The 23,474-nt window shown below is 38.4% G+C and overlaps 1 protein-coding gene across 3 annotated transcripts in view; it reads right to left on the bottom strand.

Annotated features, from left to right (window-relative positions):
* THRAP3 (thyroid hormone receptor associated protein 3) overlaps positions 1–23,169 on the bottom strand; it is a 70,936-nt gene extending 47,767 nt beyond the window's left edge. For all 3 annotated transcript variants that reach the window (XM_063104800.1, XM_063104801.1, XM_063104802.1), the window contains exon 1: positions 23,086–23,169. The gene's annotated coding sequence lies outside the window, so the exon portion shown is untranslated. The remainder of the gene's footprint in view (positions 1–23,085) is intronic.
* Positions 23,170–23,474: the final 305 nt, after the last annotated feature.

The raw sequence follows: 23,474 nt of genomic DNA, 5'->3' as shown, positions 1-23,474 counted from the left end.
ATATGACTAAAATTAGAGTCACAGAGCATTAAGAACTGGAAGCACTCCTAGAAATCATACCTAACACAACCCCAAAGTTTTACAGATGGGAAACTAAGCCCAGAAAAAGGAAGGGTCCAAGAAGAAGATCTAAAACTAGAGTCAAAAGTCCCCTGGCTCTCAGTGTCCCAGATCATTCCACATCATCATACTACCACCTTCTACCGATTAAAGGACCTTAAGCCACAGACTTCACCCAGTCTGCTGTTATCTTACTATTCTTCCCAGTTACTTACTATCTAGGGGACATTTTTTAAATGTGCTTTATGAAATCAGTCTTAGAAAACATCTCTAAATAATCTCAGTATTATTTGGCTAAATTGGGTGTACTAGAGTCTACAAAAGATGTTAAATTTCTGATTATAAGAATAAATCCAATTCACTAAACACCTATTTGGATGCAAATTTCAGTCAACAAAATACTATTAATTTTAATGTTAGAAAAGTGTCTAACATTCAGAGTCTATCTCCCATAACTGCCTTAATTTGCTAGAAAACTTTCATCCAAAATAGTAATTTGTCATACCAGCCAGCCGCCAAAAGGAAAAAAGAAAAAAAAATAGTAATTTCATTAACAACCCATTTAACCCAGGGCATCCAACCAGGATAACCAACTTCTAGATGGATTGCATTTGCTTTCATTTGTAAACATGCAACAGGAAACAGACCATACATGATACCTAAATAAACTCACAAATATGATCATGTCATTCCTCTGAGTAAAGGTCCCTCCTGCTTACTGAATAAAATCCAATATCACAATCCTGCTCTACCTACTCCATCTTCTACTGCTCATTCCTATGCTTCTACCCTTAGACAAAACACATTTTTAGAATGCATTTTCCCACTTTCACACCTTCAGACATTTTCTTCCCACTGCCTTGAATAGCTTCCTCTCAATTACTACACGGATCTCCCCCACCACACACAAACCTACCACATATTCAACTTCTTCCCATCTGTAGTGAATTATGTACCCCCAAAATTCCCTGAAGATTGAACTGTGTCCCCCAAAGTTTTATGTATTAGAAATTTAGCCCCCACTGTAACTATTCAAAGTGTGGGAAATCTTATTATGGTAATTGAAAGGTGGATTCTTGAAGAGGTGATTGGATTGTAGGACCAAGTAGTACTGAATGGATTAAAAATGATGGTCAGTGGTGTGGTTCTGAGGGCTTTAAAGAAGAGAAGGCCCGTGGCTCACGTGGGAGAGTGTGGTGCCGATAACACCAAGGCCATGGGTTCGGATCTCTATATAGGGATGGCCAGTTAGCTCACTTTGGAGAGTGTGGTGCTGACAACACCAAGTCAAGGGTTAAGATCCCCTTACTGGTGATCTTTTAAAAACAGAAAAAAAAAAAAAAAAAAAAAAAGAGGAGAGTCAGTCTGTGTCTGTCTCTCTCTCTGCTTGCACTGCCAGCACTACCATATGGAATTTGGACTTCCCAGCCTCAGAAACTGTAAGCAATAAATTTCATTTTCTTTATAAATTAGCCAGTTCCAAATATTTTGTTATAAGCAACAGAAATGGACTAATACACCATCCTTCCAGAACCAGCTCAAATGTCAACTCCTGTAAAAAAAATTTTCCCCCAGCTCCCCAGGAGGAGTTAGTGAGCATGTCATTCCAGGTTCTATCGTTGCTCTTATCACACTGCATTATAATTAAATATGTCTCTGCCTCTCCCACTAAACCTGATGAGTAGATTGTGTCTTATTTATCTTGTATTTCCCCCAATGCCTGGTACATGGTAAATTTCAACATGTTTGTTGAAAAACAAATGAAATTGTTCAAGCAATGCTCAAAAGAAAGGAAGGAAGGAAAGAAGGGAGGGAGGAAAGGGGAGGAAGGAGAAGGGGACAGAGGGAGGAAGGGAAGAAAGGAGGAAAGGAAGGAGGGAAGGAGGGAGGGAGGAAAGGAGGAAAGGAGGAAAGGGAGGGAGGGAGGGAGGAAAAGAGGAAAGGGAGGGAGGGAGGGAGGGAGAAAAGGAAAGAGGGAGGGAAGAAGGGAGAGTAGGGAAGGAGGGAGAGGAGGGAGGGAGGGAGGGAGGGGAGGGAGGGAGGGAGGAAAGGAGGAAAGGAAGGAGGGAGGGAGGGAGGGAGGGAGGGAGGAAAGGAAGGAGGGAGGGAGGGAGGGAGGAAAGGAAAGAGGGAGGGAGGGAGGAAAGGAAAGGAGGGAGGGAGGGAGGAAGGGAGGGAAGAGAAGAAAGGAGGAAAAGAGGAAAGGAGGAAAGGAAGGAGGGAGGGAGGAAAGGAAAGAGGGAGGGAGGGAAGGAGGGAGGGAGGAAAGGAAAGAGGAAGGGAGGGAAGGAAGGAGGGAGGGAGGGAGGGAAGGAGGGAGGGAGGGAGGGAGGGAGGGAGGAACTTTATCTCTAAGAATGGAAAGCCACTGCATGTTTCTAAGCAGGCAAATAGGATGATGAGAGGATGGGTCAGGATGGGCAAGACAAAGAGTTAGGAAGCTATAAGGTTTGAGGTAAAGAGACCCTGGACCAGAATCATTCATTTAACAAGACATGAACTTACCATATCATATCTAAGGCACTATCCTGGCCTCTAAGGAGTGTTTGTGTAAGGTTGGGGAAGGGGCATTACACACAAAGATCCACATAATATTTGGCATCTGCAGGGGATTGGTTCCAGGACCTCCCACGAATGCCAAAATCCTCAGATGTTCAAGTCCCTAAAAAAAATGGTGTAGACAGACAATTACCTCAGTTGGTTAGAGCTCAGCCTTATGACACCAAGGTCACAGGTTCAGATCTCCATACAGGCCAGCCACAAAAAAAAAAAAAAAAGAAAAGAAAAGAAAAGAAAAAATGGCATAGTATTTCCAAATAACCTATGCACATCCTCCCACATACTATAAATCATGTCTAAATTACTTATAATACATAATACAATGTAAATGAATGTTACACTGTATTTTTTATTGGTGTTGTTTTTTATTGTTGTGTTATTTTTTATTTTTTAGAATATTTTCGATCCACAATTGGTTGAATCTACAGATGATGAATCCATGGATGAGGGCCAACTGTACATGCCAGAATTGAACGCCAGAGAGGTACAGTGGCAATGGCCACTTACAGCTAAAGGAACAAAGGAAGGTTTGGGGAAGAAGGCTTGGTATGTGTCCTGGCTGTTAAAGAACAAGTAAAATTTGTATAGCTAGAAATGAGAAAAGGTCCATTCTTGACTAGGCATCCTATGGCAGTGGAAATGAGAACTCACAGGAGGGAAGTCTGAAAGCACCTTACACATACATGACATTCAACAAATAATTGATCAGACTTAAAAACAACAAAGAGGCTGGTCAGTTAGCTCAGCTGGTTAGAGCACGGTGTTATAACACCAAGGTCAAGAGTTCAGATCCCCATACTGCTCAGCCACCAAAAAAAAAAAAACAAGAGAGAGAGAGAGAGAAAAAGAACCAAGGCTTCAAAACTGAGTAACTAGAAAAAACAGGATGCCACTGAGAATAGTAAAGCCAAGGGGAAGGTGTAATTTAGATAAAATGTGAATTCAGTTTTGGATGCACTAATTTGCGCTCATGCTGGAGAATCCATAAAGCACATTAACCTTTGAAGACTTTCTTTTTTTAGCTACAAATTAGAAGTAGCCACTAGATTGAGGCACAGTTCAGTAGCTATTTCTCAAGTACTGACAAATTATTTTCAAACTGTTAGAAATAACCTTAGCAATTTTGGAAACCTTTGGAAAATTAAAAACATGCCTATTCAAAATGTCCATATTCTCTGGTTCTCCTAATTGTAGAAAATAAATCTGCATCTGCTTTGCAGCTGATGTTAGTCTAATAGCAACTTAAAAACACCATTAGGGAATGGCAAGCAGCCTCCTCTCACAAAATACCAAATCCCACGGTTACCTAGCCACTCCTAAACAGAGGGTTTCTCACAAAATGCATGTTATTTCCAAAGCATTTATAAGCAACATTAACAGCTCACCAGAATCAGCCTTCTATACTTGTTTAACCAGGAAAAGAGTGCTATAAAAACTGGTATAAATGCAAATCTTATTACTGTGTCATCTATCAAAGTTATTCTTGTAAACTGAGTTTTCCCTCTAAAAGAAAACTTTAGAGGAAAAACTCTAATTTAATTCAGGTGTTTGATTCATGCCATCCCTGATTTCTTAATCCTCTTTCCATTTCCTAAAAATCTATTTTTAGACATTAATATTTTTCCAATTTCTCATGCATAAAATTATGAAATATTTAAGCCATGGCAAAAAAAGGTATAAATGCCACTATACAAAAGCCCCAAAACAAATCAGGACTTGAGATTCAGAATATTAATGAATGTTAATACCAATCATATGAAAAGTAAAATTAGATCCTTAAATCACACACCAGACAAAAACAAACTCCAAGTAGATTTTTAAAATAAGCAAATAAACACTAAATGTGGAAAGCTTTAAAAACCTTTAGAAGAAAATATGAGAGAATATCTGTATAAATTCAGGGTACAGAAGAATTACAAACAAGATACTGCAAGCACAAACTATAAAGGTAAAAACTGATAATTCTGTATCTATGCCTCAGAAAATCAAAATGAAAATATATACGTAAAAGAGAAAACAAAAATAAATCTATATATTAGGAGAGTATATCTGCAAAACATATAACCTAAAGATTAAAATGCAGACTCTAGATTTCATAAAGAACTTCTACAATCAATCAAAAAAATGAAAAACAACTCAATTGTTTAGGTAAAAAAAGAGTAATTTACGAGTAATGAACACCTATCCTTTGGCAGGCACTGTCCTAGGCACTTGGAATACAAGACCGACAAAAGGAGAAAGTCTCTGACCTCATGGTGAGGTGAAACATACAAACAAGTAACTATATCAGGGGTCTACAAAAAGTTCATAATAAGATTGGTATCCCCTTATAATTTGATTTTTCCATGAACTTTTTCAAGTACCCTTGTATATTGTATGTCAAATGATGATAAATGCTAAAAATAAAGTGGGGTAAAGGAGCAGGCAATTCAAAAAAGACGAAACCTATATGGCTAATAAATACATGAAAAGATACTAATCTTCATTAGTAATCAGAGAAATCAATTTATACGATAAAATATTTCACACACATCAGAATAGCAAAAATTTTAAGACCCAACAATATCACATGTCATTACAATGTGTAGCAACAGAATTGCATCTCTGTTGCACTGGGATAATCCCTCTGAAGACTAATGGAACAATATCTCAACAATGTTCAAGAAGTGCACATCCTATTACCCAGGAATTCCACTTTTAGATATAAACCCTAGAGAAACAATCCTAAGTCAGTAGAAAACATATCCAAGAATATTCTTGGCAGCATTCTCTGCATATCAACAACAGGAAAAGATATATAAAAAGTGCCACATTCATACAATGAATACTATACAGCAATGAAAATGAAGTACACATTTATCATGAATGAATCTCACAAACAAGGCTGAGCAGAAAAAAAAAGTTGCAAAGTCAGTCAGTACGAAACATTTATATGAGGCATAAAAACACACAAAAGTAATACATTTTGTCTAGGAGAGCATAAATTTTTTAATAGGAGTCTATAAAAATAAATTATAAAATTTTTAATAGGAGTCTACGTATAAAAATACATAGAAATGAGAAAAACATAGAAAAAAACACCAAAATGAGAAGAGTGGTTGGGGAGAAGGGGGAAAACAATCTTAGGAGATGAAGCTATGGTAATAGTGCTTTATCTATTTATTAAATTTATCTTGAGGCCCTGAAAAAAATTAATTAATTAAATAAATAAATAAATTTATCTCAAATACATGGATAATAGTTGCATTGTCCTGTGTTCTTCTTATGCATGTGTTCATACTGCATACTTTTTTCAAAAAAGCATGAAAAAAACGTTTGTACACTGAGGTTGTGCTAACTTTAGACCTCCTTTCCCAGTACATAATTCCCTATGAAGAACAGAAAGTACAAGCGTTCCCATGTACTTCACAAGACTCTTAGCCACACATATTAACTCAGATTTTTGCAAACAACTTCTGAAGATTGAAACAGAACTCATAAAGCAATGTTCTTAAGGTCAAGCCAAAGAAACAACTCCACATTGAAGGATAAGCATATGGATAAGGTATAATATTGAATACAGACAGAGTGGTTCAGAGCAAGAGCTTTGCAAAGACCTGGACTAGAATCCTGACTCCACAACTATTCAGGCTTGAGCAAGACATATAATCTAAATAAATGTCCTTATTCCTAAAAAGTAAATACACTGATCTCATAAATTTATTATAAGGATTAAATGCATTAACATATGTAAAGCACATATCATGTTGTATTCTAGAACAGCAGTTTGAAAAATGAAAACAAGAAAGCTGGAAGGGAGTAACTATGGATACTCTCAGCAACGAGAACTTCACTATTCCAAATTATTCCAGGAGGTTTATTTTAATCAAGGTTTATTTCACACTTCGTTAAGACATGGTTACACATCACCAAACAATAAATCAAATCCTTAAAAGACATTTTAGTTTCTAGAATCAAATTAAAAAAACTAAGAGGATACACAAATATTTGTACAATGTAAAGGAGAAATCAGGTTAAATCCCAAGGATTTTGTGTACCTCCACACTTGGTCCAATTCAGGCACTGACTTAGTGAGAAAAATTTTACACTATATAATCTATAAATTTTAACAAGAAATGTAGCCAACAGGAAATGAGATTATTAAAGTTACTACATGAAAAACTGGGTTTTGCATGCACAATGATTTAGGATGAAAGACAAGCATCAAACAAGTGTATCCAGGACTTATACTTTAGATGTGAACAGTGGTTTCCTACATACCAACAGCAATGTAAGGCAAGAAGATGAACAATCCAGAAAAGAAAGGCTGTATCCCTATAGCTTTGCAGTGATACTTAATACCCAACAAGGAAACCAAAAATCCTCTCCTCCTCAGAGAGCACCTCCTATTTCTTGTTGGCAGCTCAAGATTAGTTACTAGATCAGGTGAGAATGGCAAGATCAAAATTCCAACTAGAATAACCTATTGTACACAGTTACTGTTTATGCATACTTTTGACTTGCACATAAAACCTTAGTTCCCTAATAACCAGAGCAATAATTTAGTTGACAACTTCAAAACTTAATAATTTATCTTTCACTTACATTTATGGCTCATGTAGGCAAATACCTCTCAACACGTTAATGATCAGCGTAGGTATAAACTTTTACCAGAAACTTTGCACTTTGGGTTAACCACATTTTTAAAAAGTTTTCATTAAGCTTTCATAAAATTTTCATTTCTTTATATTTTTCTCTCAAAAAATATAAATAAATGATCATAACTGATATGACAAAGCATTTGCAACAGTTAAATGACACTACCATTCATTCAAGAAATATTTCTTGATGGAGCTCTTGATGAGACAAAGAAATAGATATTGGATTCATTGCTTCTGAGCCAAGAGTCCAGCAACAACAATTTGTTGGGAGATTATTTGCTGCAATGGCTAAATCCAAATAGTTTAAAATAATTACATTAGAACATTTCTAGTGTGCTCAACTAGCACTGTTTATTCAACTGTCAACACAGCACTAGAGGTCCTTGATTCCATTTGTGCCTAAACTTTCTTGAGACAGGATTTTCATCACTTTTATACATCCAAACTAAAGATCAGAAACCGTTTAGTAATAAAAGAAATAACACTATGTGACTGTGCTTTAAAAGTTCCTTGTTTCTTGAGCCATTCTGCAAATACCTTCATAAGACACTCAACTGTATAAGTTTTCATGTATTACTTATATTAATATCAAATGTATATACTGTAATTCTTTCTCAAAAAGACAAGGAAGAAGAAAAGTTTCCCCCAGATAATTTGAAATCACTTGTATTCAAAGCCTATTAACTTAATTTCTCAAAAGTGTGTAGAATTTGAGTCGAAAAAGGGATTTTAGAAATCCTTTAGAGTCCAAGTACTTCATTTTATATTTGAAAACACAAAAACAGAGGAAAGACACCTTCCCCAGCACTTCACAGCCTGCTCTCTCACTGGACTGTGTTGCCTCTCTTGAAATTTATAAACAGGAAAAAGATGTGTACGATTAACACATATAGATTTTTTTTAAACACAAAAAAATTTTTTTAATTTAAAAGGCCATACAAACATTTGTAAAAACTATGTTCTTAAATTAAGTATTTTCATTTTAAAGATGGACAGATATAAAAAACTAGGCAAATATTATCAATTCCGAAATATATCTTCTGTCATTATATTTGCAGGGAGGTGAACCAAAAAGCCTGTGTCAGCTCATGGATTTGCTCATGGATTCAAGTCCATAATTCCTGAATAAAAGTTAATTCAACTTAGGGCCACCCATGGCTCACTTGGGAGATGTGGTGCTGATAACACCAAGGCCACAGGTTCGGATCCCTATATAGGGATGGCTGGTTAGCTCACTTGGGAGAGCATGGTGCTAACACCAAGCCAAGGGTTAAGATCCCCTTACCGGTCATCTTTAAAAAAAAAAAAAAGTTAATTCAACTTTGACAATAAAATGTTGTCAATCTATAACTTAAAATACAAAACTCATGTTGAGGGTCAGCCCGTGGCTCACTCAGGAGAGTGCAGTGCTGATAACACCAAGGCCATGGATTCGGATCCTCTATAGGGATGGCCGGTTCGCTCACTGGCTGAGCGTGGTGCTGATTAACACCAAGCCAAGGGTTAAGATCCCCCTACCGGTCATCTTTAAAAAATAAAATAAAATAAAATAAAACTCATGTTGTAGAAATATTTGAATATTTGTATTTGTCAAGTGTTTTAGCTAAATAAGAGGAAATTAATGTTCACCTTAACTAACCATATAACTGCACCACTGAATATATTTCTGCTGCTTTCCAAAGAAACCGAGTGAAAAATAGCAAGTACACTGTTGTTACAATTATTGAGTATATGTGTACAAGTAATATGGATCACTGCCAACTTATGAAACTGTTAAACAAAATAAAAGATGATAAATTTTTTTTTAAAAATTTAACTTTGGATCTAACAAGCATGACAACAAAATGGAGATTATTTTAGTATCTGAGGACACTGTCCTAATTTACTGGTCAATCTACTCCCTGGACCCTTACTCTGAGCAATAAAGCAAAGTGGCTAAGTGTTCAGGTTTACAGAGACAGACCTACCTTCAAATCCTATCTCTCGAAATTAACCTCCAGTGCCTCAGCTTCATTTGTAAAACAAAAAGTTCTTCACTTATCTTGTACAGAATTAAGTGAGTAGAGTGCTAAAATAAGCATTTACTTTGGAAAAAATCTCAATCTAAAGAAGTGCTTCTTTAATATACAGGTTGACCTTAGATTCAGGTTTGCTCAAGACAGTCACAGTTTATACTTGCTGTCCAGGTGTAATCATTAATAGCATCCCCTCTCTCAATATTGTCCTGGTTCAAAGATAAATTATGTGGTCACAATATCAGAAATTATTTGGCAAAATAAATCTAACCCAAGACAAATATCATTAAATCAGATGAAAAGCAAACTATTCCAGCTAAGAACTGGCACCCAAAACCTCTCTAGTCAAGCATTTACCATGATCACATTTCACTGTACGTAAATTTTACCACACTCTTCCTCCCATAAAGCAAATACTGAACACTAGCTAAATGATATGCAGTGTTAGTTAAATGAGATGAAGTGTTTAGATGTGAAGTGCACTGATGTCTGCAACTTACTTTATTTTTTACTTTTTGGTGGCTGGCTGGTACCGGGATCCAAACCCCTGACCTTGGTGTTATAACACCGTGCTCTAACCAACTGAGCTAACCAGCCAGCCCCCAACTTACTTTGAAATGCATCAAAAAATGGAAAATGGGAAAAGGACTTGAATAAACATTTCTCCAAAAATATACAAATGGCCCATAAACACATGAAAATATGCTCATTATCTCTAATCACTAGGGAAGGGCAAACCAAAATTACAATAAGAAACCACCTCACATCCATTAGGATAGCTATTATGCACCACCACCACCCCCACGAGAAAACAAAAACAGAAAATAACAAGTGTTGATGAGGATGTGGAGAAAATGGAACACTTGTGCACTGCTGGTGGGAATGTAAAATGGTGCAGCACTGTGGAAAACAGTATGGTGGTTTCTAAAAATTAAAAGTAGAATTACCATATGATGGAGCAATTCCACTTTTGGGTGCATACCCAAAAGTATTGAAAGCAGGGCCTTGAAGAGATATTTGTACATCCACGTTCATAACAGCATTATGCACAATAACTTAAATGTGGAATCAAACCAAGTGTCCACCAACAAATGAATGGATGACCAAAATGTGGTATATACACACAATCAAATGTCATTCAGCCATAAAAAGGAAATTCTGAAACATGCTACAACCTGAGTACACCTTGAGGATATTATGCCAAGTAAAATAAGTCCATCACAAAAAGACAAATACGTACTGTATGATTCCACTTATTAGAAGTATCTAGAAGAGTCAGATTCTTACACAGAAAGTAGAATGGCGGTTGCCAGGGACTGGGGAATAGGAGACAGAGGTGTTATTATTTAATGGGTATACAGTTTCAGTTTTGCAAGATAAAAAGAGTTCTAGAGATGGAGGTGATTATGATTGCACAATAAACATTCTTAATACCACTGAAATGTATACTTAAAAATGGGTAAAGATGGTAAGATTTTGTTATATACTTTACCACAATTTAAAAAAAAAAAAAAAAGATGGACTGACAAGTGGAAAGGTACATGACAAAGCAAATATAGCAAATGCTAATAAATGTAGAATCTAGGTGATGGGCATATGGGTGCTTGCTGTACAACTATTTCAACTTTTCTGTATGCTTGAAATCTTTTGTAATAAAATGTAGGAGGAAAAAAGAAATCAAACTGTCATCCCTGCTAGGATATACTTGATACAGCGTGATTAACCTACCCAGTATGAGGGAAACACAGGCCTTACAGCAATGATAGAATTTAAAGTCCAGTTTACCAGACAATCTTCTAAAAGTCCATTTTGGCCACATTCAATGAGGTCATCACAACAGCTGTAATAACACTAACTCAGTGGGAATAAATTTGCCTACCACAGCCCCCAAATAGACACTGAACAACAATTAAGCTTTAGCTCACCCAATATAAATATCCAGTATCCTGAAGACATTTGAAGCCCTACTTTAAGCAATAAATTAGTCTACTTCTAAAAAAAAATCGGGATATAAATTAAATCCTAAAAGTACATCAATCAATAAAGATTCTGTATACCACATATTTTCATTCCAGTAAATGCCCAGCACTTATGGGCATTTAATAAGTAGTTAATGCCTAATCTCCCAATTTCCTGGAAAATGAAAAACCGAGTAACATCAAATACAGTCCTTGCATCATCTAAATTCTAGATCCTGCCCAGTTTTTAAAGAACAGAATTTAATAAAGTAAAATATATATGTATAATCTGGAGCTAAGAGGTTCAGCAAAATTGTCCCCACATCATTCACTCTGACCACAGAGATAACAGCATTCCCTCTGCATTCTGAACAAACCCACTGTGGGCTAAGAGGTAATGAGAGTTTAACTAGTTAATATGAAAATAGTGATACTTAAATGACAGTCAAAGAAAATTACAAATCTCTTCCGTGAAATCTAAGGGGAGAAAACGGCAACTATTAGGAAGCCCCACCCTTTGATTGGCAGAAGTGATACTGAAAAAATGAAAAGGCAGTCTAACCAGCATTGTCGAACAGAACTTTCTGAGATGACGGAAATGTTCAATACCTATGCTGTTCAATACAGCTAACATGACTGAGGAACTGAATTTTTAATTATATTTAACTTTAATTAACTTAAATTAACTAGCCACTTGTGGCTAGAGGCTACAGAATTGGAGCAGTGCAAATCTAAACCAAAAGCCACATACTCAAGATACCCCCACCCCCAAAGAATCTAAAGCTCAAAATACACTTAATAAACACTGACTAAGGAGGAAATGAAGAGTTACAAAGGTTTCTGCACCAAACAAAAGCATCAGTTCTGGGCACGTTTCTACTCACTGTATGATGTCAATAAATATGGCTCTCTAGTCTAAACCTCTTTTCTACCCAGCACTCCAAAATATACATGTACCATGATATAATCAGTCCCACAGCACTGTACATTTACTTTGCTTTCAATTTTTCACTTACATAAATAACACTGTGATGATTATCCTTATCTGTAAGGACCTGTCCAACAGAAATTCCTTAAGGTATGTTCCTGAAAGTACAGATACACACCATTCTCCAGAAAAGGCTGCAGTAATTTACATTGCTACTGACAGTGTTTGAGAATGTCCATTTCCCCACACCCTCACCAAAATAATTATCAAGTTGTTTTTTATTGTGATGGAGCTCTCAGGGGGAAAAAAGTTACCTCGTTGATTTAATCTGTATCTCTTCAGTTTTCATATGGGATTTATTTTGTCAGTATTCGAATCTAATTTTCAGGGGACTGGCCTGTTAGCTCAGTTGGTTAGAGCATGGTGCTGATAACACCAAGGTCCATGGTTCAATCCCTGTACTAGCTGGCAGCCCCCCACCAAAAAGGAAGGAAAAAAAAGTACCTAATTCTCAAAATGGTCAGCCATTTGTTCCAGAACTATTTACTGAATAATTAAGCCATCCTTCCCTCATCATCTTGAAATACACCTTTGTCATATACTCTGTTCTTTCCATCTGCTATCAGTTGAGGGCTCTTGGTGTTTCTCATTGTCCTTTTAGATTTAATTTCTTATGACTACTTCCCTTTTCCAAATAGCTACCGAACAACCCATCTTCTCCGGTTTCCATATATTATAATAGTTTGTTGAATTCCTACCATGTACCTGGCACTGTGCTAATCATCTTACCATCACAATAACCCTACTGGAGGAAGAGATAGAGATTTCTATCTCCATATGAAATTGAACAAATAGATATTCCAAAGGGGTTTAGCAATTTGTCCCAAAGTCCCAGTTTATTTTTTTATTATTTTATTTTATTTTGTCAAAATACAATGTAGTTGATTATTGTGGCCAATTACTGAAACTGAAACCTCCCTCCTCCACCTCCCCACTCCCTCCCAACAATCTCCTGTTTTCTTGTTGTATCAATTTCAAGGAATTGTAATTGTTATGTCTTCTTCCCCCCACCCCGTTTTTTTTTGTGTGTATTTATTTATTTTTAGCTCCCACAAATAAGTGAGAACATGTGATATTTCTCTTTCTGTGCATGACTTGTCTCAATATAATTCTCTCTAGGTCCATCCATGTTGTTGCAAATGGCAGTATTGCATTCTTTTTCATAGCTGAGTAGTATTCCATTGTGTAAATATACCACATTTTCCGTATCTACTCATCCGATGATGGACATTTGGGCTGGCTCCAACTCTTGGCTATTGTAAAGAGTGCTGCGATGAACATTGGGGAACAGGTATACCTTCGACTTGATGATTTCCATTCCTCTGGGTATATTCCCAGCAGTGGGATAGCTGGGTCATATAGTAGATCTATCTGCAATTGTTTGAGGAACCTCCATACCATTTTCCATAGAAGCTGCACCATTTTGCAGTCCCACCAACAATGTATGAGAGTTCCTTTTTCTCCGCGACCTTGCCAGTATTTATTGTTCACAGTCTTTTGAATATTAGCCATCCTAACTGGGGTGAGATGGTATCTCAGTGTGGTTTTGATTTGCATTTCCCGAATGCTGAGTGATGCTGAGCATTTTTTCATATGTCTGTTGGCCATTCGTATATCTTCTTTTGAGAATGCCTATTTAGCTCTTTTGCCCATTTTTTAATTGGGCTGCTTGTTTTTTTTCTTGTAAAGTTGTCTGAGTTCCTTGTATATTCTGTATATTAAACCTTTGTCAGATGTATATTTTGCAAATATTTTCTCCCACTCGGTTGTCTTTTAACTCTGTTCTTTCTTTTGCTGTGCAGAAGCTTTTTAGTTTGACACAGTCCCATTTGTTTATTTTTCCTTTAGTTGCCCGTGCTTTTGGGGCCATATTCATAAAGTCTGTGTCCAGTCCTACTTCCTGAAATGTGTCTCCTGTGTTTTCTTTAAGAAGTTTTATTGTTTCAGGGTGTATATTTAATTCTTTAATCCATTTTGAGTTGACTTTACTGTATGGTGAAAGGTATGGGTCTAGTTTCATTCTCCTGCATATTGATATCCAATTATCCCAGCACCATTTGCTGAAGAGGCAGTCTCTTCCCCAGTGTACAGGCTTGGTGCCTTTGTCAAAGATCAGATGGCTGTAGGTGTGTGGGTTGATTTCTGGATTCTCTGTTCTATTCCATTGATCGGTGTGTCTCTTTTTATGCCAGTACCATACTGTTTTGGTTATTATAGCTTTGTAGTATAGTTTAAAGTCAGGTAGTGTTATGCCTCCAGCTTTTTTTGCTCAGTATTGCTTTGGCTATGGCGTGGTCTTTTGTTATTCCATATAAACGTCTGGATGGTTCTTTCCATTTTTGAGAAAAAACGTCATTGGAATTTTGATGGGGATTGCATTGAATTTATATATCACTTCAGATAGTATGGACATTTTCACAATGTTGATTCTTCCAATCCAAGAGCATGAGATATCTTTCCATCTTCTTGTATCCTCTCTAATTTCTCTCAGCAGTGGTTTGTAGTTCTCATTATACAGATTTTTCACATCCTTGGTTAACTCAATTCCTAAGTATTTTATTTTTTTGGTGGCTATTGTAAATGGGCAAGCTTTCTTGATTTATCTTTCTGCATGTTCACTATTGTAGAACAGAAATGATACTGATTTTATTTGTGTTGATTTTGTATCCTGCTACTTTGCTGAAATCCTTTATCAACTCCAAGAGTTGTTTTGTAGAGGCTTTAGGCTGTTCGATATATAGGATCATGTCATCTGCAAATAGGGACAGTTTGACTTCATCTTTTCCAACCTGGATGCCATTTATTTCCTTCTCTTCTCTGATTCCTCTGGCTAGTACTTCCAACACTACGTTGAATAGGAGTGGTGAGAGTGGGCATCCTTGTCTATTTCCTGTTCTTAATCCCCATTCAGGATGATATTGGCAGTGGGTTTATCATATATGGCTTTAATTAGGTTGAGATACTTTCCATCTATACCTAACTCATAGAGGGTCTTTGTCATAAATGAATGTTGAATTTTATCAAATGCTTTTTCAGCATCTATAGAGATGACCATATATGGTCCTTGCGTTTGACTTTATTAATATGGTGTATCACATTTATTGATTTGTGTATGTTGAACCAACCTTGCATCCCTGGGATGAATCCCACTTGATCACGGTGAATAATTTTACGTATGTGTTGCTGTATTCTGTTTGTTAGTATTTTAGTGAGGATTTCTGCATCTATATTCATCAAGGATATCGGCCTGTAGTTTTCTTTTATGGTTGTATCTTTACCTGGTTTTGGTATCAGGATGATGTTTGCTTCATAGAATGAGTTTGGGAGATTTACATCTGTTTCAATCTAAAAAAAGCTTCTGATGAGGAAGCAAAGTGTTGATTTTCTCATCATATTCATCTGAAAAAACCAAGGCCTCTAGGTACCACAGATCATATACCTCCATGAGCATACACTATTAACTAAATACTGCAGCTAAAAATATTTGCTGAAAATGGGACAGAAAATATGAATTCCCTAACAAACTATTTTTATCATATACGTACTCTCCAACATTAAGCAACCACCATAGCAAAAAGGAAGATGGTAAGCCAACAATCAAATACATTCTCTTCCTCATTCTGTATTGCCACTCAATATGACAGTATAGTCAAAGCCACTTTAATCCCCCTTGACTGGCTGAATGGTGAAACAACTTGTATTTGCTGAGAATAAAATGTCTAGCAATAACATATTTAATTGACTAATAAATAAAACTGAAACAAATAAATGAAGAGGCAAGCTAAGTTCTATGCTATGAACAAAGACAAAAAAGCATCCACCATTAACCCAAGAATCAACATGTCACCTAAATTTTTCAGAAAAAGGCTGGCCAGTTAGCTCAGTTGGTTAGAGCTCAGTGCTGTAACACCAAGATGAAGGGTTTGGATCTCTGTACCAGCCAGCCGCCAAAAAATAAATAAATAACATTTCCAGTAAAACAATAGAAGTATCACAAAAAACATACTTTTGCAAATAAGTCCTTCTGAGACAAGGTTTTAAATATTTAACCTTTCATAATAAACCTGAGAGGTTTATCCCTATTTCCACTATGATTTCTAGCACCAAAAGAAAAAACATAGATGTAAACACACCAAAACAGTAGAAATCTCTTCTACATATCCAAACTGTTAACACTGGCCCAAAGAGATGGCATTACAGGGAAACTTCTACTTTCTACATTGCATATTTCTGTAATGTTTGAATTTTTTTTTTTTTTTAAACAAACACCTGTCGGGCCGGCCCATGGCTCACTCAGGAGAGTACAGTGCTGATAACATTAAGGCCATGGGTTCAGATCCCTATATAGGAATGACCGGTTAGCTCAACTGGGAGAGCGTGGTGCTGACAACACCAAGTCCAGGGTTAAGACCCCCTTACCGGTCATCTTTAAAAACAAACAAACAAACAAAAAAACAAACACACGTCTGAGCATGGAGAAAAAAACTGAAGACAACTCCTTGCCCCCACCAAGGGTTTCATAAGATGTGTCTTACTTAAATAAACCCTGGGATGGGGGTGGGAGGGCCTTAGGGGACTCAGTTTTATCTTTTTAAAAATGAAATGTTAAGGAGAACCCCAAATATAAAATATAAATGCAGAACTGCTCTGATAGAAATAGTGGGGGGGAGCTCGAAGCCCTGCCAGCTCAGCTTCTTTCCCTCAGTGGCCCCTGAGGCACGTCCTCCCTGCAAACGCAATTTTTAAAAACCTCCTGTCCTTGTGGCCGGCCGGTTAGTTCAGTTGGTTAGGGCACAGCCTTACAACACCAAGGTCATGGGTTTGGATCCCCATACTAGCCAGCCACCAAAAACAAACAAAAAACCTTCCTGTTCCATCCAGACTTGGCTAAATTTACTAAAAATTCAAGGAAAACTATCACTATCACAACCTACTTGTAAAGTTGCCCGCAGTTCTGCAGAATACTCTTTATAGGATTGGTTTCGAATACAAATTTTTATAAACATTATAATTCACATACAGTAGATGAACACATTTTAAGAATACAGTTTGATGAATTTTGAGAAAATATACTGTGTAAACATTACCGTAACCATAATACAGAATATTTTCCATCACTCCAGAAGGTACTCTCTTGTTCCTTTGCATTCTCTTCACCTACCATCGTATAGTCCTTTCAACTGTAAGAGAATCTAAGCGAACTAGGACTTCACAGAGGGAGCACTTCCAAGGACTACTACCCAGTCAGCCATCTATTTATTCCCCTATTAACTCATCCTTTTTTCAATATTTATTAAGCCTCCTACATGTGACAGAACGTCCTAGGTAGGGATTCAACAGTGAATCAAACAAATCCCTGCTTGCTCTCTAAAGAGGTGAAGGGTAGAACACAACAGATTAAAAATAAATAACGACATATAATAATAATGCAGGGTTAAATGGCGAAAAAAAGAGTATGAGTTGATGAGTAGTGGTAGTCAAGGAAGGCCTCTCTTAGAACACTTCCCAGTGTGACAGATATATGCATACAAAGGTACATCAAAACTACCAAAGCCAAGAAGGTGGTACAGCAACTCCTTGACAGCTAAGTAGTAAGAACTTAAGAGTATACAAAGCAAGGATTTGTAAAAGATCATTTTATCATGCCTGAAACAAGAATTTCTTATATTAAAAATTTTACCCAATACTTTTTTTCTATTGAGCAACTCCACACTGGCATCTGACCAACTTCCTCAATCTCCTTCATTTTTGTTTTTGTTTTTTTTTTTAAAGATGACTGGTAAGGGGATCTTAACCCTTGATTTGGTGTTGTCAGCACCATGCTCACCCAGTGAGCTAACCGACCATCCCTATATGGGATCGGAACCCATGGCCTTGGTGTTATCAGCACCACACTCCCCCAAGTGAGCCACGGGCTGGCCCTCAATCTCCTTCATTAAAAAATTTTTTTTCTGATACCCCATAGTCTGGAAGCCAAAGGTATTATTCAAGATTTTAGATAAGCTGGGACCACCTTCTGGGAAGCCCTGACGCAATGGAGCTTGCAAGTAAAGTTCTGGATAACTTTAGAAAATCTCACCTCTATGAATTCTTCTATCAATCCTTTATTTATCCTACCCTTTTTACTAAAATAGAGAAAAAGAAAATTACTAATCTCTCAAAAAAAAAATCACACGGAATTACTGAAAGCAAAGCTATGAATTTCACAGATGTATATTATCAAAAAAACAAAACAAAAAAAACCCCTTTGGTTCTTATGTCTGAGGACAAGAGCCAAAACTCTTGTAATTAGACATTCAACAACTGCCTTTTGCTTGGCCTTCTCTTATCTTCTGAGACAGGCCAAGCTATACAGTTACAACATTCCAGATGCTACAAAGCAAACCCAAATGAGAATGAAAATGAGGACACTGCATACGTGTCAGCTAAAAAAGGCACGGGCAGGGTCAGATCAATGCCTTTATGCTTTATAAAAGTCCTCAAGTTTCTTTGTTTTGGAAACAAAATCATTCAATGTTTTGGGTCTTACCCCGCTCTTCGGGTAAAACCCTGCTTCACTTCCCTCTTCCAAAGTTACCTAAAACCTCCTTTTTCAAAAAGAAACAAAGGAGAGAAATAAGGCACCAACACAGAAAAAAATTTTAAATACTCATGTAACATTAAGACAGCAAAATGACTGAATGGGTGTAATAGAGACCTCTGTCATATTATCCAGAACACAGAAAGCAAATTAAAATGCCCACAATAGACAAATAATATAAAGGTGTGAAATAAATATGAACTGACATTCTGGCTCCATGTCAGGGACACATTTCAGGCTGTGGTGCAGTCTGTGGCAAACTGGAAAGGATTTGTCCCAACAATAAAAAGTGGCTGCTGCAAAGCAGAAACGCAGGTCCATGGCTGCCAGATCTGATTTTTCAAGAGCAGCCTGACTCCAAATTTTTATAGGAAATTTCCCTGTTTTTAAATGTTGACAACTAACTTAAATTTACAATACCATGTGAGCCAAACAAATACTTCTGCAGATTGGATTTAGTCCATGATCTTTCAGTTTTCAACCTTCACCATAAAAAGAAAAATACATGGTTCTTTCAGTAGTAGAACTCTAAGGCAGAAAGTACACTCTATTATGCTTCCAATAAAACACTATCATCTGTAAATACACTACAAAAAACATCAATGTACATCTGAGACCCCAGTTATTGAAGGAAAACAAGAAGAAAATCATCTTACTCTTTACACACTAAGGTGCTCCATTTCTGCCACTAAAATATGAACCATGAACAAAACCCGATGTAAGAAAGCATTAGGAAATGGATTTTTGTGAAACTGGGCTAAGTTTCAGCTTCCTCACTATGAGCATAATCAGCCTCTATCTTCTAGACAAAAAGAAACTAAAAGATGATTTCTATGGCACAGCATCTAAGCTCAATATCCCCCTCCCACACACAAACACACAAAAAACAGTTCCCTTTAAAGGCTAAGATAGTCTGGGCTGGCCCCGTGGCTCACTCCGGGGAGTACAGCGCTGGTAGCACAGAGGCTGCGGGTTCGGATCCTATATAGGGATGGCTGGTGCGCTCACTGGCTGAGCGTGGTGCTGACAACACCGTGCCGAGGGTTTTGATCCCCTTACCGATCAAAAAACAAACAAACAAAAGGCTAAGATAGTCAATCCTTTAGCAACGGTACCCATGTCTCTTACTGCACAGGTAAACCTCGGATTACTTTTTAATGGGTTATAAACCTGCATTACAAGGTCTAGGGCAGTGTTTCTTAAACTTTTTTGAGACTAATAAATATGGCAGAATGTGAAGACCTTTTGAGAAAATTCATCCCCTCACAAAAATTTTGAAGAGTTCACGGCCCCATGAAGTCCACAGACCATAGATTAAGAATGTCCTCCAGTATTAAAAAAAAAAGAGTCCTGTTCTAGAGAGTATTAAACCTACTTAATCTCCAAACACTCTGCTTATTCCCAGTGCTACATTTCTATCCCATCACTCTACGTCAGGTAACTACCATAGCCAGAATAGCCTCTTAAATGATATCCCACAATCCATTTTAACACCTCTGCAAAAATGATTTTAAAATATAAATGACACCCCCAATCTAATTCATAAATTCTCTTTTTCCTTCTTTTGTTTCACTGAAGTAACTGAATATTTGTTGTAAATAATAATATATACAAATAAGATGGCAGCCCCACCCACCCATCAGAACCCTTCCGTGGCTTCCTTAAACAACCTTAGCTCTCCAACTCCTCTTTAACCACTCTCAGCATACTCAGCCTCCTTTCATTTCTGCAAGTACACTAAATTCTTCCTATCTTCCAGTTTTGGCACTTGCTGTTTCCTCTACCTGGATGTTCTCTCCTTGACACCCTACAAAATTGGCTCCTCACTCTCCCCAAAAAGAACTTCTCTGACCACCTTTAGGTCTCCCCCTTTTTAAAGTCTATCAGAATCCCCAGCTTGATATCACTTCACCTTTCTCAGTTTATAACTTATTTACTTACCTTTTGTGTTTTCCCCCATTATCCTTTAACTTCCCAGAAGATAAGAGCTCATGTCTCACACCCCCTGTACTCACAGGGCCTAGCAGAAGGGCTGGTAAGTGGTAGGCTCTCAGGCACTATTTGTTGAGTCAATCACCAATCAGAGTCAAATAGTGAACCTATCTTGAATGAGTTTATAGAATGAGTGTGCGTGAAGCAATCAATTGAAATCTAGTATTTGAGAGCACAGCATTAACCACACTTCCTTCAATTCAGGATGTCACTATGCCCAAGAGAAACAGGCTATAGATTCCCTAAGATTCTTAGTGGTTAGAACTATCCATTCAGATATTACTCTTTTGTGATTCCCCCATGCTGTGTCCCCTTTACCAGCATGTTAGATAAAAAAATTTTAAACCTTTTCTGGGGGGAAAAAAAAAAACAAAAAAACCTATCCATTCTAAAAATAAAAGAAAATCCTATGTCTTCATGCTGTCCCAGTCAGCCTCATCACTACCCATCTGTGTTAATCTCGGAAATACTTCAAGCTTCCTCCCTCCAATTTCTCAAAAGAAAAGAGATCACTCTTTTTGTAATCCATAATTCCACTGCCTAAACAAATTCAAAAGTACCCGTACTTGGTATTAAAGAAATACGGGGGGGGGGGGGGGGGCGGGCGCCACGGCCGGTTAGCTCAGCTGGTTAGAGCATGGTGCTGATAGCACCAAGGTCCAGGGTTCAACCCTTGTACCTGCTAGCCGCCAAAAAAAAAAACCCCAAAAGCCAAAAATGGCTGGCCAACTACCCACCACCACTGCTAAAACTAGACTGTATCTAGTCTGGAAACTAAAAACATCAATCTCCAAAACTGGAGATCTTTTCGCTGGCACTAAAAGGTTTGAAAAACAATGAAATGGAATTATACTGGATAAAGGTTTTTAATTACTGTTTCTTACAGAAATGTCATACAGCTCTTTTACAAAATGCAATGACGCCCAAAGGCTGTAGTAAAACTTGTTTCTGATATGCTAAAGTGTGAACACAAGTTCGCAAAATACATCTTCCAGCAAAGGACAAACTGAGCCCAATTTGCTCCACAAGTTGTTCACGGCAGCAGACGTTCTGGGCTCTTTAATAGGCTTTTATATAATAATACACACATGAAGCTTTCTGGATAACAGGACAGACTACAACACACGGCATTTCCACAAACAAAAAAAGGCAGATCCTCTAAAAAGGAAAAAAAAACGATGGTGTCATACATACCTTTCCACTCTGGGCCACAATCTACAAATTCTGTAAATGATGATAGAAATGATAGTGACTACCTGGTTTTTAGTTTATTTCATTTAGTATCCACAATAATCCTATTAAGTGCCCACTGTTATTTACTGCTATTTTAGAGATTAGAAAACTGCGACACCTAGAAGTGAAGACTCTTAACCTAAAATCAAAAGCTAGCAGAGCCAAGTTTTGAACCCAGGCAGACTGGCTCCAGGATCCTTCTGTTATGATGCCACCAGAAGCTTCAATGGCTCTCTCCCGCCAGGCCCTACACTCTCAGAGGCTTTCCCTTCGATCCAATTAAAAGCCTCCCGGTTAAACACTGTATTCCCAATGATGGCTTCCAACTTCTGGACAACAGCGCTGCTCGCCAGCTTCTGCCGCCATGCTCCACCCCTAAGATTTAGAAGGATAAAGAAAACAGCTGGAAAAAGTTGCTTAGGTACTAAGAGAAGCAAAGGAAATCGCCTCATATAAGCAGAACACACGCCGATTACCACTGGAATGCAAGCCGGCTAACCTCCACCCTAAAAAAAAAGTGGAAACACTATGATTCCCACAGAAGATAAATTTGGATTATGCGTCTTTTGGTCACAAGTCAGAAAAGAACGGAAGAGGTATTAACATTTACTGAGTGCCAGCCACATGCGCCCTAGAAGACAGAACCAGGCCAAAAGAGACGGGGGGGAGGGGGCGGGGAGAGGCGCCACTCAAGAGTTCCGGGGAAAGGAGAAATCCAAATACTGGGACTTGTAAGACCAACGGGGCTGGAGGAAGGAGAGAGGCCTCCCCCTGGCAGACTGCAAGGAGAAGAAAGGAGTGCAGGAGCTGCTCGCGAAAAAAGGCGGCCCAGCGCCTCCAAAGCTAGGCCGGAGCGAGGGGAAGCCCTGAAGGGCGGGGAGAGGGAGGAGCCGGAGAGAGCGGGGCCAGCTCAGAAGAGGCCCGGGTGTAAGCGCGGGGGAGCGGCCCCGCACCAGGCCTTCCCCGGGACCCTGAGCCAGCCGCCGCGAAGAAAAGATAAAAGACAGAACGACTGGAACCGGTCAAGCTGCCCCAACTCCCACCAGAAACGCTCGCTCACCTGGGCCCACCGCAGCGATCTCAGGCGCAGCCTCGCAACGGCACAACCGGCCCGATCTCGCCCCCGCCCGACAGCGCGCCCCGCGTCCCCGCTCTCCCAAGACGGTGACGGCGGCGTCGCCCCGCTGCCTCCTGGGAAATGTAGTCCTAAGCCCGCCTCTCCTTGTTGACTCGGCGGTCTTCTGAACTACGTTTCCCAGAAGATAAGGCGAGCGTTGGGCCCGCCGCCTTGCGTCACGCGCCGGGTTGTCCGCCGTCACGTGGCTTGCTCCGTTCCATCCCCTCCCCCCCGCCTGGGTGGCCTGGGGAAGATGGAGGGAGGTGGAAGGAAGGGGCGGGGGCGTTGCTGACGCCACTGCCCCCACCATTTTGGAACGAGGGAGGGCCTGA

Source organism: Cynocephalus volans, chromosome 8, assembly GCF_027409185.1.
Source record: "Cynocephalus volans isolate mCynVol1 chromosome 8, mCynVol1.pri, whole genome shotgun sequence".
Lineage (NCBI taxonomy): Eukaryota > Metazoa > Chordata > Mammalia > Dermoptera > Cynocephalidae > Cynocephalus > Cynocephalus volans.
This window is presented reverse-complemented; position numbering and strand designations above follow the sequence as displayed.